Genomic DNA, 11,879 nt, shown 5'->3' with positions numbered 1-11,879 from the left:
CTGCCATTGCCCTACTCCCTATAATCCCCAATGCCACTTTTGCTACTGCACAAACAGCGCTGCATGGCTTCTCTGTGCTGTCGACCTACTGCGATACAGTGTTCAATCCTGTCACTTTCATCACCCAAATCTACATGATCTCCAATAATCCCCAACTTGGTGCAACGCCACCTTCATCATCCTATTTCACGTGAACCCCGCTAACGCCCAACTAGGCGCAGCCCCACCTGTGCCACACGTCCCCTTCTTGCCGTCGCGCTGCCGTGACATGTTCGCTCTCGCCACCTTCGTCACCCTACTTCGCGTGATCCCCAACTTGGCGCAATATTGCCAGGTCGCGATATTTTGCATTTTGGAGTTAGTTAACAAAGCCCATAGCTGCCACACTACGATGGAGACACGGTCGGAACGCCAAAGCGTGGTGTTGTGATTGCGTCGTGTGGCACTGTGTAGTTGACTAGTAGACTGTGGATGAACAGTTCCTCCACTGCAGGTCTTGCGGGCTTTGTACTTTTCTGCTGCCACATCGTATATGCGGAAATAAATGATCGACGCCATGCTTGTGCTGTGAGCTATTGGTGCCCTATATTAGCTCAAGTGACAGCAGTGATAGTCCTCTATAATATCCAGGTGCCAGCGGTGGAGGAACCAGCAAAAGAAAGTTGACAGTCGCATAAGCACCCTTACGTGATTTGAAGGCAAAAGCATGAAGACTTGTATAAGTTATCAGCTTAAATTAAAACTCCACCTTGCTATAATCTATGCCAACCTTAATCCGCTTTATTCCACCGTAATCTAATTTTGGGCGAGGGCCAGGTGTGTTTTGTGAGTGGGCCACGGCATCCGGCCGACGCTGCTGACCGTGGGATTTGGCTGTGCGAGCCGCAGCAGGTCCAGAGCCGGGAACGTGACGTCATGACTTGGTCACGCGTGTTTTGATCCCATCAGATGATAACGCCGGACGCCGGATTTTTCGCTTCATGGGGCAGACAAGGCTTCCGCCGTAAAAAGAAAGAACGCCAAGCGCGCACTAAGAACTGGCAGAGGCACCTGCTAAGCGGGCCTGTTGCCCGCTTAGCACGCCGTCTGTTAACAGTTAACACACAGCCTGTTGCCCGCATTGCCCGTTTGACATTTAACGTCCCCCGGCGCCTCATACGGTAAGTCGCACTTCGTGTTCCCTAAGACGTCACGCTGTGGCACGCGAAGAGCCACGTGCTACCACTAAGAATTAAGTGCGAACTCCGCCCACAAAAACCGCATTGCACACGCACGCGCTCCGAAATATAGTCCCAGAAAGGTGCCGGTATTGAAAGTTCGCCTCGGCCATTTCGTCACGGAAATTAGCGAGCATAATTTGTTAACTGGCGCGACTGCATGAAATTCCGAGTTTGACAGCGGTGTATATTTGCCGCTGCGTTCTTGTAGGTTAGGTATAAGGATTGGTCTAGGTTGGGATCGAGTAAAAGGCACCCGGTTGGTACCTTGCTTGAGCTGAGGACCAATGCCCTGCCAGCACGTTGCGCATACAGCCCAGTAGTAGTTTTCCCTGCCATATCGTAACTATCGGAAATTATATGTGAAACACCGACTTATCTGTTGGATACGGTTCACATTTTTCGTCATCTATATCGTATATGCCGTACGTAACCCCGAAATTGAAAGGTGCAAAAAGATGCCACCCCTCGCGACTAACTCGTTGCGTGCTGAACTTTAAATTTGATGTAGGGTGGCGAAGTACAAAGGGAAGATAGCTTTCTTTTTTTTTTTTTCTCGCCGATTCGCGTTTCCGAAAACTTCTGCGGTCGCCTGCGTACGTTTCAAAACTTCGATATCAAGCTTGGCTCGCGTGGCTCGCAAGGCCGCCCCCCTTCCCCCCACACACACACAGTATTGGCGCGGTTTCTGGTGCTCTTTCTCTCCCCCTACTTTCATTCCCTACCCCCTGTGCAGCGCGGTTGAGGTGTCCTCTGCTGAGACAGTTACTGCGCTGCACTTTACCCCAACCTTTCCTTCCCATCAAGAATCTCCTTCTCTCTCTCTCTCTCTCTCTCTCTCTCGTGGTTGCCGCGAGCTGATTAATGCCACGTGCGCTGCAAAAGTGTGCCGACGTCCGCCGTCTCCCGTGCATGCACGCGCTCTTCGTCTTGCGAACGACGACGCGCCGCGATGCGTGCGATGCACGTGCCCGCATGTCCCCTCCGTACACGTTTACTTCCCCGAGCGAGAGTATTCACGAGGCGACGCGCGATCAGCCGGTGATGGATGGACCCAGCCCGGTCAAGGCTGGAGCTAACGCCCAGCACCCTGGAATAAAGAACCACCAGCGCTGTTGCGTGCGTGTCTCCCAACACTTCGTGTGGATGGATAGGTGGATGGATGCTATGAGCGCCCCCTTTGAAACGGGGTGGTGGGTCGCTCCACCAGGCTCTTGTTATTATATTGCCTAATGTCCTACCTATGTTAAAAAAGAAAAGGGAAAGGAAAACTGCCACGATAAATTCCGATAACCAAACTTTCTGGACCCCTATTGTGAACTCTGTTTTCGTACGCCTTCGTTGTTTGTCGTTTCCCTACTTCCACCAATCTTCCAATCGCCTTTAACTAATGTCTATTGCGGACGTGTTTGCTTTCCCCCTGCTCACGCTGAACCCAAGGGCTTCAAGAAGTCCAGAAGTGCCTAAATCGACCGCTGGGCAGATAGCACACGTTTCTTCTTCCTTGTTGTATCTCGCTTTATAAGTGCGTGTTCTGGTAATAGGCGTATATAGCTGCTTCTACCGTCAGGCACTGTAAATAAATTAGTTACATGACTAAGGGTGTTTCTAACGTTTTATGTCCGTTACTTACACCCTTGCACTCCTCAAAAAGGTGTTTTGTATGAAGTGACATCCTTGCAGTGATGGTGGAGTTCACCTTACGCCATTGGAAATACACCCTTGACAAATTCTGTATTTTTACGGGTGTAATAACGACATTTATGATGTTATATCCTTCAGGAATGTTCGTGTGTTCACGCTGTTAAGCGTTCACCATGATCCAGAGCCTACTGGCCCACCAACAAGCCATAACAGGAAGTACACGGCGCAATTTTAGACAAAGGCAACTATAGAATGGTTACAGTTGTGGAGTAACATCAGGATGACATCTGTGCATTTCCGTTATAAATATATACGCGGCCACCTGCGCACGTACATTTACGCAATCTGTTTTGCATGCTTTCATATGTTGATTATCACACTTTATCGTCATCGATATCCAGTGGTGTGCCAATAATGTAACGATAATGTAAAGATATGTAACGATATCCAATAATGTAACGCTATCGTCAGTGCCGCTACACTGCCAAAATAATGCACCCTTGCGCCATTGTAAGGCATAACCTGCAAAATTATGCTCTTTGTACACTCTTGAATCAGGCCTTCGTCTGGTTTAAACAGGCCATGCTACCACATTCCAGTTCGGGTACGCATTCGTACGCATCCCACAGCAAGCGCTAACATTTGAGCGCATTCATTGGTGCATATAATTTATATCAGATTTTTATCTGATATAATTTATCTGATAATTTATATCAGATATATATTATATCAGATTTATATCGCACTCGTACCGTACAGCAGTTTGGCGACTCCAATGCGCGAAATCACGATTAGCGTTCCACATTTCTAATTGAGTTTCGTTATCGCATGTGCTTTTCGGCATAGCGTGTACATGGTTTCAGAGAAGTCCGCACTGCGGACATTTGCAATATTTCCAGAAGCACCAGTGTCAGGGCTGAACTGTTTCGTTTCGTGGACGGTGCAGACTAACGTATCTAGCTCATTTCTTTGCGTACAGCATGTTGCACGAGCGCAGGGTAATTCTTTTGAATTAGCATTTTTCTGCTTCTGTTAACGTACACACTATAACGGGAGCTGACGCTTAAAGCGCGCCGCTGACGCGGTCACCGAGGGATCAACCCTTTCGCTGACGAATTTGCGAAAGGAGCAAGAGGCAGACGACACGGAATTTCCTCGTTCCTCCTCGGTAGAAGCACCGTTACTTTTCGTACCCTATATTCTAAATCAGTCGCTGCGCTCTTAAAGTTCTCTGCCACGTGAACACTTGACAGCAACTCGGAGCTTCTACTTCGCGAAAAATAGCACGCCACGGCGTTAAGACTTTGTTCCAGAGGCTGACTCCTTTTACGTCACGAGCAAGTGACAGCCTCCCGAACGCTGTTCCGCTGGACGACCTTGGAGAAGACAGACGACACTCAAATGTCTGTTTACGACACGTCGACACGAAACAGTGACAAATTGCGTAAGAAAGCGCGCAGGGGCCTTGTAGTGTTCCCTCTCTCTCATTTCGCGGCCAGACTGCAGAGGTCGTCAAAGTTAAACGCTCCGACCACGTCACGCAGCAATTTTTGGCCGTTCTTTTGTCGGCGCCACATCCATCTCCTAACTATATAAGTAAGCTTCCGCGCGTAGTTTAGCAACCAGAAGATTGCCAAGACGCGCCCGCGACGCAATGAGGCCCCTATTTATGGCCGTTCCTTTGTCCGCTCTTTCCTTAGGCCTAATTGCCAGACAATTTCGCACGCTTGCTACCCTCCCCCCCTCCCCTAGCCTTTGTCGCGTGTTTCGAGTTTACGTCAGTCGCTACGCAGTGACGTCACGACAGGATTACACCTACATTCCGGGAAAGAGCAGGAAAAAAAGAAAATGAGGAAGAGCAACAAAGACGACCATGCTTGGAGCAAGGTTATAGGTGTGTTCGTTTACGCCACGCCAGCGGATAGCTCGCACAGCTTAAGTGTTGGAACTATGCGGACATCCAGCGCGCTTGTTGTCTTTGCAAATAGCGTCTCCCGTGACGTCACGGTCAACAGAGAAGAGGGCCTTCTGCGTGGTCGCACCCGCCTCTCGTGTTATGAGAAGTCCACGTTTGCTATTTTACTATCTACATTTTCATTTGTTAGCCGATGTTGTGGCCTCCGAGTTCCAAATCGCGTCGGTGCAACTTCGGAAGCCACGGCTGAAGAAACCATGGTACCCTGAAATCGGACACCGTGCTATACCCTCTGGCAATTTACAGCTCCTCGAAGAAAGCCTCATTCCAATTATAGTCTCTGCAGCCATTAAAGCCTGAAACGTGAAAGTATGTCATCTCCTCTGCGATCGCTATTAGATGAAAGTTAGAAGAACGCCGAAGAGGAAGGATTGGTAAATTATTCACATCTGTGACTCCAAAAAATGGCAGTACTGTACGCGGAAGTCAATTAATTGGTAAGCCAGAAAAGACGCAAAAATTCAAAGGGGAAGGAAGGGTAGCCACGCAGCTTTTGTTCTATATGTGAACATCTTTGACAGAAATCTGCCTGACGCAGTGAAACAATCGGAAAGAAACGCATCTCCAGCTATAGTTTCTTCGCGATCGTAGCTATATGGACCCTCCAGGCGAATTTTCGCCGTGTTTCCACGTTTACGAACAAAGCTCAAGCTCTCTAATATCTTGTAGATATTGAACGTCGCAACGCGAGCCACACAGCGTGCTAGCTTGGGCCTTTCGTGGGGACACTAAGCAGTAAAATATGTTGGAGTTGAATTAGCAAATTACACTTCTACAGTGCATGAAAAAAGAAACACTCTTACCGTAAGAGGAGGCAATTTATAAGCCAGAAAGGACGCAGAAGTGATCGATGGGTGGCGAGGCCGCCTCGATGTTCCTGCGTTAACTCGCCGTGACGTCACACATTTGGACGGTGTCTGCTCAAGCCAAGTTATCTTTCTTTTTTATCTGTAAAGATAGACTACATTGTATTTTTAAAGAGTTACAAACTCATGAAGTTTAGACAACTTTTACTGCAACACAGCGGCCCGATAGGAGAAATTGCTTTGAAATCTGTGGCGTCATACTGACGTGCGGCGTAAACGTTTCCAAGCGAAGTTCGAAAAGTTGAAGTTACGCCTTCATTTTCCCGTTGCATTATTGAACTTGTCACCGCGGCATCGTAACGAAAATAATTTTGAAATTATGCTTTATCAATCTTACCCGGCTCAGTGTTTTCCTTTGTCCCTTTAATTGTTCTGCATCTCGCCTGTAAAGCGGGCTTCTCTCCAGAAGGACCCTTATCGCGGAGAAGCCAAATTTCAAAGGTGTCGGCTACACACGTGCAGACACATTCGGAACCTAAAATAGGTCCAGATCAGTGAGCGTAACAAAATCTACTGCAGCATGCAAGCATATTATGATCGTGTATTTTAATTAATTAGTTCTTCTGTTAGTCAATTTAAAATTAGCATAATCCGCAGCTCGCGATGCAACTATAGCGCTAGATACGTGCGAAGCGAGAGCTCCCAAGTTCGCGTACCACGTGACACCTATGGTTGAAAGGATGCGCCGCAAGAACATAAGTGGCGCTGGCTAACATTCCCACGCCAAAATCTAGTACACATTGGAGCGCCTCATGGTACGGCTTTCTTTTTTTCTTTTCTTTTTTTTTTTTGTACGCGGCTGGTTTTCAAGCTTGACCCGTACCCGTCCTGTGCACGAAATACGGTGCAGCGCAGTGCATGTACGGTGTAGAAAATGCTGCTTTTTTATCCTCCATCGAGATGTCATTGCGTATACGTCTTCGTTAACGCTATTTCCCAGTGAACCTGCGTAGTGCCAGAAAGAACGAACACGAAGCAATGAACACGGGGCCCACGGCGTTGAACGCGTGAAAGCTCTGTTCAAAAGAAAAGTGCACCGAGGGATTAAATTTTTTCGGCGTCTTGTTTTGTTTTCCACGTCTCCTTCATCAACGTAGCAAGATTTTGCATCATCCGCTTTGGTTTCAAGTATTTTTTCTAAGAACACTTGAGCGTAGCGGGTGTGCGAATATTCGAAACCATCGAATTACGGATCGAACAGTGTTCAATCCGATTCGTTCTTGGAATCGAATAGTCAGTATTTGTAAATGCTAATATTTTCCGAATACTTCATGGAATATTTCAAGACGTCCCATTCCCATTCCCCCGGTGTATACATATGGGTAGCCAACCGGACGTAATTCTGGTTAACCTCCCTCCCTTCTGCTTTTCTCTTTCCTTCCTTCCTTCCTTCCTTCCTTCCTTCCTTCCTTCCTTCCTTCCTTCCTTCCTTCCTTCCTTCCTTGAAAACGTAAACTGCGCCCAAATAAACATAACATCTGAGCGAAAGTACGGTAAATTTTCACTCCCGCTGGCATATATTATAGACATAGAACGGGAGAACTTGCACAGTGTGGCAGGCTACGTCACTTAAGTAGCCATACTTTACAGGCTGCACAGCGATCATTCGCTCTCTGAAGAGCCCTGTACGTGCGGAGAAGGTACTTGTTTGCTTCTAATGCTCCATTTGCGCGTTTAACAACGCTTCATAACGTACTACTCAATAACAGAAACCTGCCAGCTTTAGAGATATCGAGGTGTGAACATCGTTTTGTATTAATTGAGATAATGGCTGTTCATTATTGGAGGACTATTCGAGAGGTATTCGATATTCGATTCTGTCTCAAAAGTCACCCCTACTTGAAGAAAGCGGGTTAACCGAGGGGCCCGATCTTTATTAGTCGTATCACAAGAAGCCAACAAACAGACACCAAGGACAACATAGGGGAAATTACTTGTCACTAATAAATGAAGTATCGTTTCCCTATTTATCGCTTCTTTATTTCATTTATTAAGCACAAGTAATTTTCCCTATGTTGCCCTTGGTGTCAGTGTTTGTTGACATCTTATGATAGCCCTACTTGAAGGTATGGAATAAATTATATTGGACTAAGCACAAGTAATTTCCCCGATGTTGTCCTTGGTGTCAGTGTTTGTTGACATCTTATGACACCCTACTTGAAGGTATTAAATAAGTTATATTGGACTAATTATGCGATGAACTAAGCTTGAACAAGGCATGAAGAAATTAAATAGAAACGAGGCGGGAGTTGTACTGTCCCTCGCGCGCAACCACACCACGCATGCAACACACTTTGTGAATGCATGTTCAGGAATTTGTTCACTGGTATAAGTTAAGGAATTGCTTAATAAAGTCCTCATTGGTGTAAAAAAAAAAACACGTTTAAAACGTGTTTTACTTTTTTCCGTTAAAATGATTACGGATAAGGCAATGAAATGCAGCAAAAAATCGAAAAATTTAACCGGCTGCACTGACATCTATATTCAATGCTTCTGCTTGCACTCGTGACTGCTATGGTGAATAATGCGTCTGGCATGACAAAGAAAGACGTACACCGACCAAGTCAAACGGCGTACGCCTGTCTTTGTCATGTCTCGTCGCGACCAGACGGGCTTCCATCGAACTCTCTATTACAATGCGTCTGGCAACAGACGACAGTCTGGAGATTTTCTTCATCCTTCTGCGAACCTCCAGGCCGTCCAGAAGGCCCACGATGTTGCGGTTGGTCTCGGCCTGCCAGTCCCGTCATGGGTGACGTCATAGGCTCATCCCGTTACCCACAGTTTTCCATAGCTGTCTTGCAAGCCATGTTGAAGGGGAGGGGGGGTGGCTGTCACGTGTAATGTACGTGGAGGCAGGGCGGGAGACCTTTCCAACGAACTTCGGGGGCGTCGCAACAATGCCGTCTGGAACTCCCTGGCCGCTGCCACAGTGCTCTCTGGAATTCCCTAACCGTCGACACAATGCCGTCTGGAAAGCTCCCCGCAAAAGCCTTGCAGAAGCTGCAGCGCTTACCCTTGCACTCGCGCGCAAAGCCCAGAGGTGATATAGAATGGTAGGCAGAGGAGACAAGATTTTTTTTTCTGCTTCGCGAGTAAATGCCGTGACGAAACGGGTGAATCGGGTGACGGGTGAAACGGGTGACGAACGACCTTTGGCTCGTGGCAACTGGCATCCATGGGATGATCGCAGGAGAAGGGAGAGGCGTCGTCAGAAATAATAATAATAATAATCAAGGAGCACTTAGTTATCTCTACGGGAATTAATGCTGAAGCATTGCGGGCCACGTCAACAGAAGCGCCGCTTCGTAACCAACGGTGTCTGTCACAAGGTCGCGGGTCCGCGTGTCTTAATAAATTATATCTTAATTAACTGCGCCTTAATGGACTTTGTCTTAGTTAACACCAAAGATCGCGGGTACGATTCCGACCAACGGTCGCGGTTTCGTAGCCCTTTCGGACCGCTGCGTGGTCACACCAAGTCCGGATATTCCGGCTTATGACATGACATGACAAGAACTTTATTTGAGTCCTGAGGGACTGAGACCTCGGGGAGCCAAAACCGGAGGCTCCCGAAGATCAAGTCGGTGGCTCCGCCCACGATGGAACCGGGAGGTCAAGCCCCGCCGCAATGTCGTGGGCCTTCTGGACAGCCCGGAGTTGAATGTGGAGATTGCTGTTCGTGAGAGATTCCTGCCATTGTTCTTTCGTGATGGGTGGAGAGGCGTCAAGGGCTGGGCACAGCCAGAGCATGTGGTCGAAGGAGCATGAGTCATGACCACATTTGGGGCACGACTGTGAGTGTTCAGGATCTATCCTGTTAAGATACCGAGGAGTGGGATATGAACATATGATATGCTACGTATGAAAAGAAAAAAGAAAAACACCGTGAACAAGTTTGTCCACGCCGATAACTGACGCAGGGCGTCCAGACGCAAATACGCGTTATAGCAGCACGCTGCGTCGAAACGATAGCACGTAGTCCAGCATAACCGACACTTCGGCCACGATGTCCCTATTACCAGCGAACACTTTCAAAAATGTTTAAAGGTTGCCTGTGGCAGGGAGCTCATTTCTAGTTTATGAGCCGGTCTATTGGAAGTGGCGGACACTACTTGGACAAAAAATTGAAATGTAAAATCGACTAATGAGCAAGAATTCGCTAATTAACTATTTTGGCTAATTATCTTACGACCCATATTGGCATTTACGAATTCTAGCAGTGGACTTCGCAAGGCGGATCCACTTGGAACGAATTTTCAAGATGACACCAGTTTCGAGGTATAAATTCCCGAACTTTGCAGGAAGGTCAGTTGTGGCGTTCCAGTTGCTTGTGTGCTGCATTTCTCCGCAAAGTTCGGGAATTTGTACCTCGAAACTGGTGTCATCTTGAAAATTCGTTCCAAGTGGATCCGCCTTGCGAACTTCACGGCTAGCATTTTGTAAATTGCAATACGGGCCATAATACAGTTAGCTAAAAACTTAATTAGTGTCTTTTTTTCTTAATTAGTCGATTCTGCATCTCAATATTTTTGTGCAAGTATTATCCGCCGCTTCGAGTAGACCAGCTCATGAACTAGAATTGTGATATCTGCCACAGGCAACGTTTAAAGGTTTTTGAATGTGTTCGCTGAAACCCCGAGCCGGCTGACGGAAACCCGAGTGGCCAGCGGACGCTGGTTTCTCGGGCACGATACCGTACGCGTCGCAGCAGGTAATTTCTCCTGAGGCTTCAAGTAATCTCTACCTCATCCGGCGTGCGATCCGAGGTGGCACACGAGGCTGCGCGCGCGCTTACATACCGCGCGGCTTCACCCGATCACTCGGAGAATAAGGACGCGCCCAATACATACAATGAAATAACTAAACACTACTACCTACAACGTAGACAGTATAGCACGCCACACCGCACGCTGACTCGAGCTCAAGTGGTTACACTCAGAATGCTACAAACAGCCACATACCCCACGCAAAACAGATTACACCATTACATGCCTGAGCTCTACGACAAGTCTTATTGCACCGATTGCGATACATCCCTTAACGTATATAATTTACTCTGGCCGTGCTCGCAAGCTCACATAAACTCCGAACCGGACAAGCGCAAGTTTGAAAAAGCAATCCGGAGCGAAGAACTCGCTCCCCAACTCTGGGCCGTCCAGCAGGTCCACGACGCCGCCAGGAAACTCAACCTCCCAGTTCCGTCGTGGGACACGCCCACTCCATGAGAGCCCAAAGCTCTCGTGGCCTGCAGGACCTGAATAAAGTTGATTTCCTTCCTTTCTTCCTTCCTTCCGCTGTGTGAGGGAACGAGGCTGCTAACGTTCTCCCAGGTCTACGGACAAGGGCTCGCAGCAACGCCTCGAGCAAACACGTCTCGCCTTGCGCTCCCTGTACCACCTACACGGGAAGACTGTGTGGTAACCGCTTGGCCAGACGCAGAGTGGTGCGCCTGGAGGGTCACACATCACTGTCGCGCGGCGTCGAAATCGGCGCCCAAACACCGTCAACGAACACAAACAGCGCAGAAAGCTTCTCTAACATCGATTCCCACAGTGCGTGTTATCAGAATTTTCTGTTATTTTTTATTATTATTGTTATTATTGAATACAAAGAAGATAGATTGGATTTTAGGTATACGTCTGTCACTTCCAACCATTGCACCGGAGGAGCTGTATGTCTCCAACAGGCGATTTTAACATACCTCTCAGAATATAAAGAGCAAGCGAATGTATAAAAACGTGCATTTATAGGCGTATTGTAATCTCTATGCAAAGTCAGCTGAGGATGAAAAGCTCAGGAGAAAAAGAAACGCACGCGATAATGATGGCTCATTGGCATCCCCTTTGTAACGGGGCATTGACGAAAGGTTACCTAACCTGCTTGAGCCAATCAGGATTGCTATACATGCTTTACATACATTCTACATTCTTTACATACATTCTATACATACATTGATTGATTAATATAAACTAAGAATAGGTAAACGTAGATGTAGGTTTGAAGGATGTGTAAATCAATTGTCCCACTTTAGCAACCTACTGAAGAAAACATTTCCTTAAAAAAATTCAAAAGGGTTAAAGGAAGGAAGAAATGTCAACTTGCAATCGCTTATGCCTTCGTACTTCCCAAGCTAAAGCCCTTCTAGACGAGCTCTGCATTTGCTTTCCGGGCATT

This window comes from Dermacentor albipictus, chromosome 9 (genome assembly GCF_038994185.2).
Source record: "Dermacentor albipictus isolate Rhodes 1998 colony chromosome 9, USDA_Dalb.pri_finalv2, whole genome shotgun sequence".
Taxonomy (NCBI): domain Eukaryota; kingdom Metazoa; phylum Arthropoda; class Arachnida; order Ixodida; family Ixodidae; genus Dermacentor; species Dermacentor albipictus.
The sequence above is the reverse complement of the archived record's forward strand: the minus strand, read 5'-3'. Positions refer to the sequence as shown.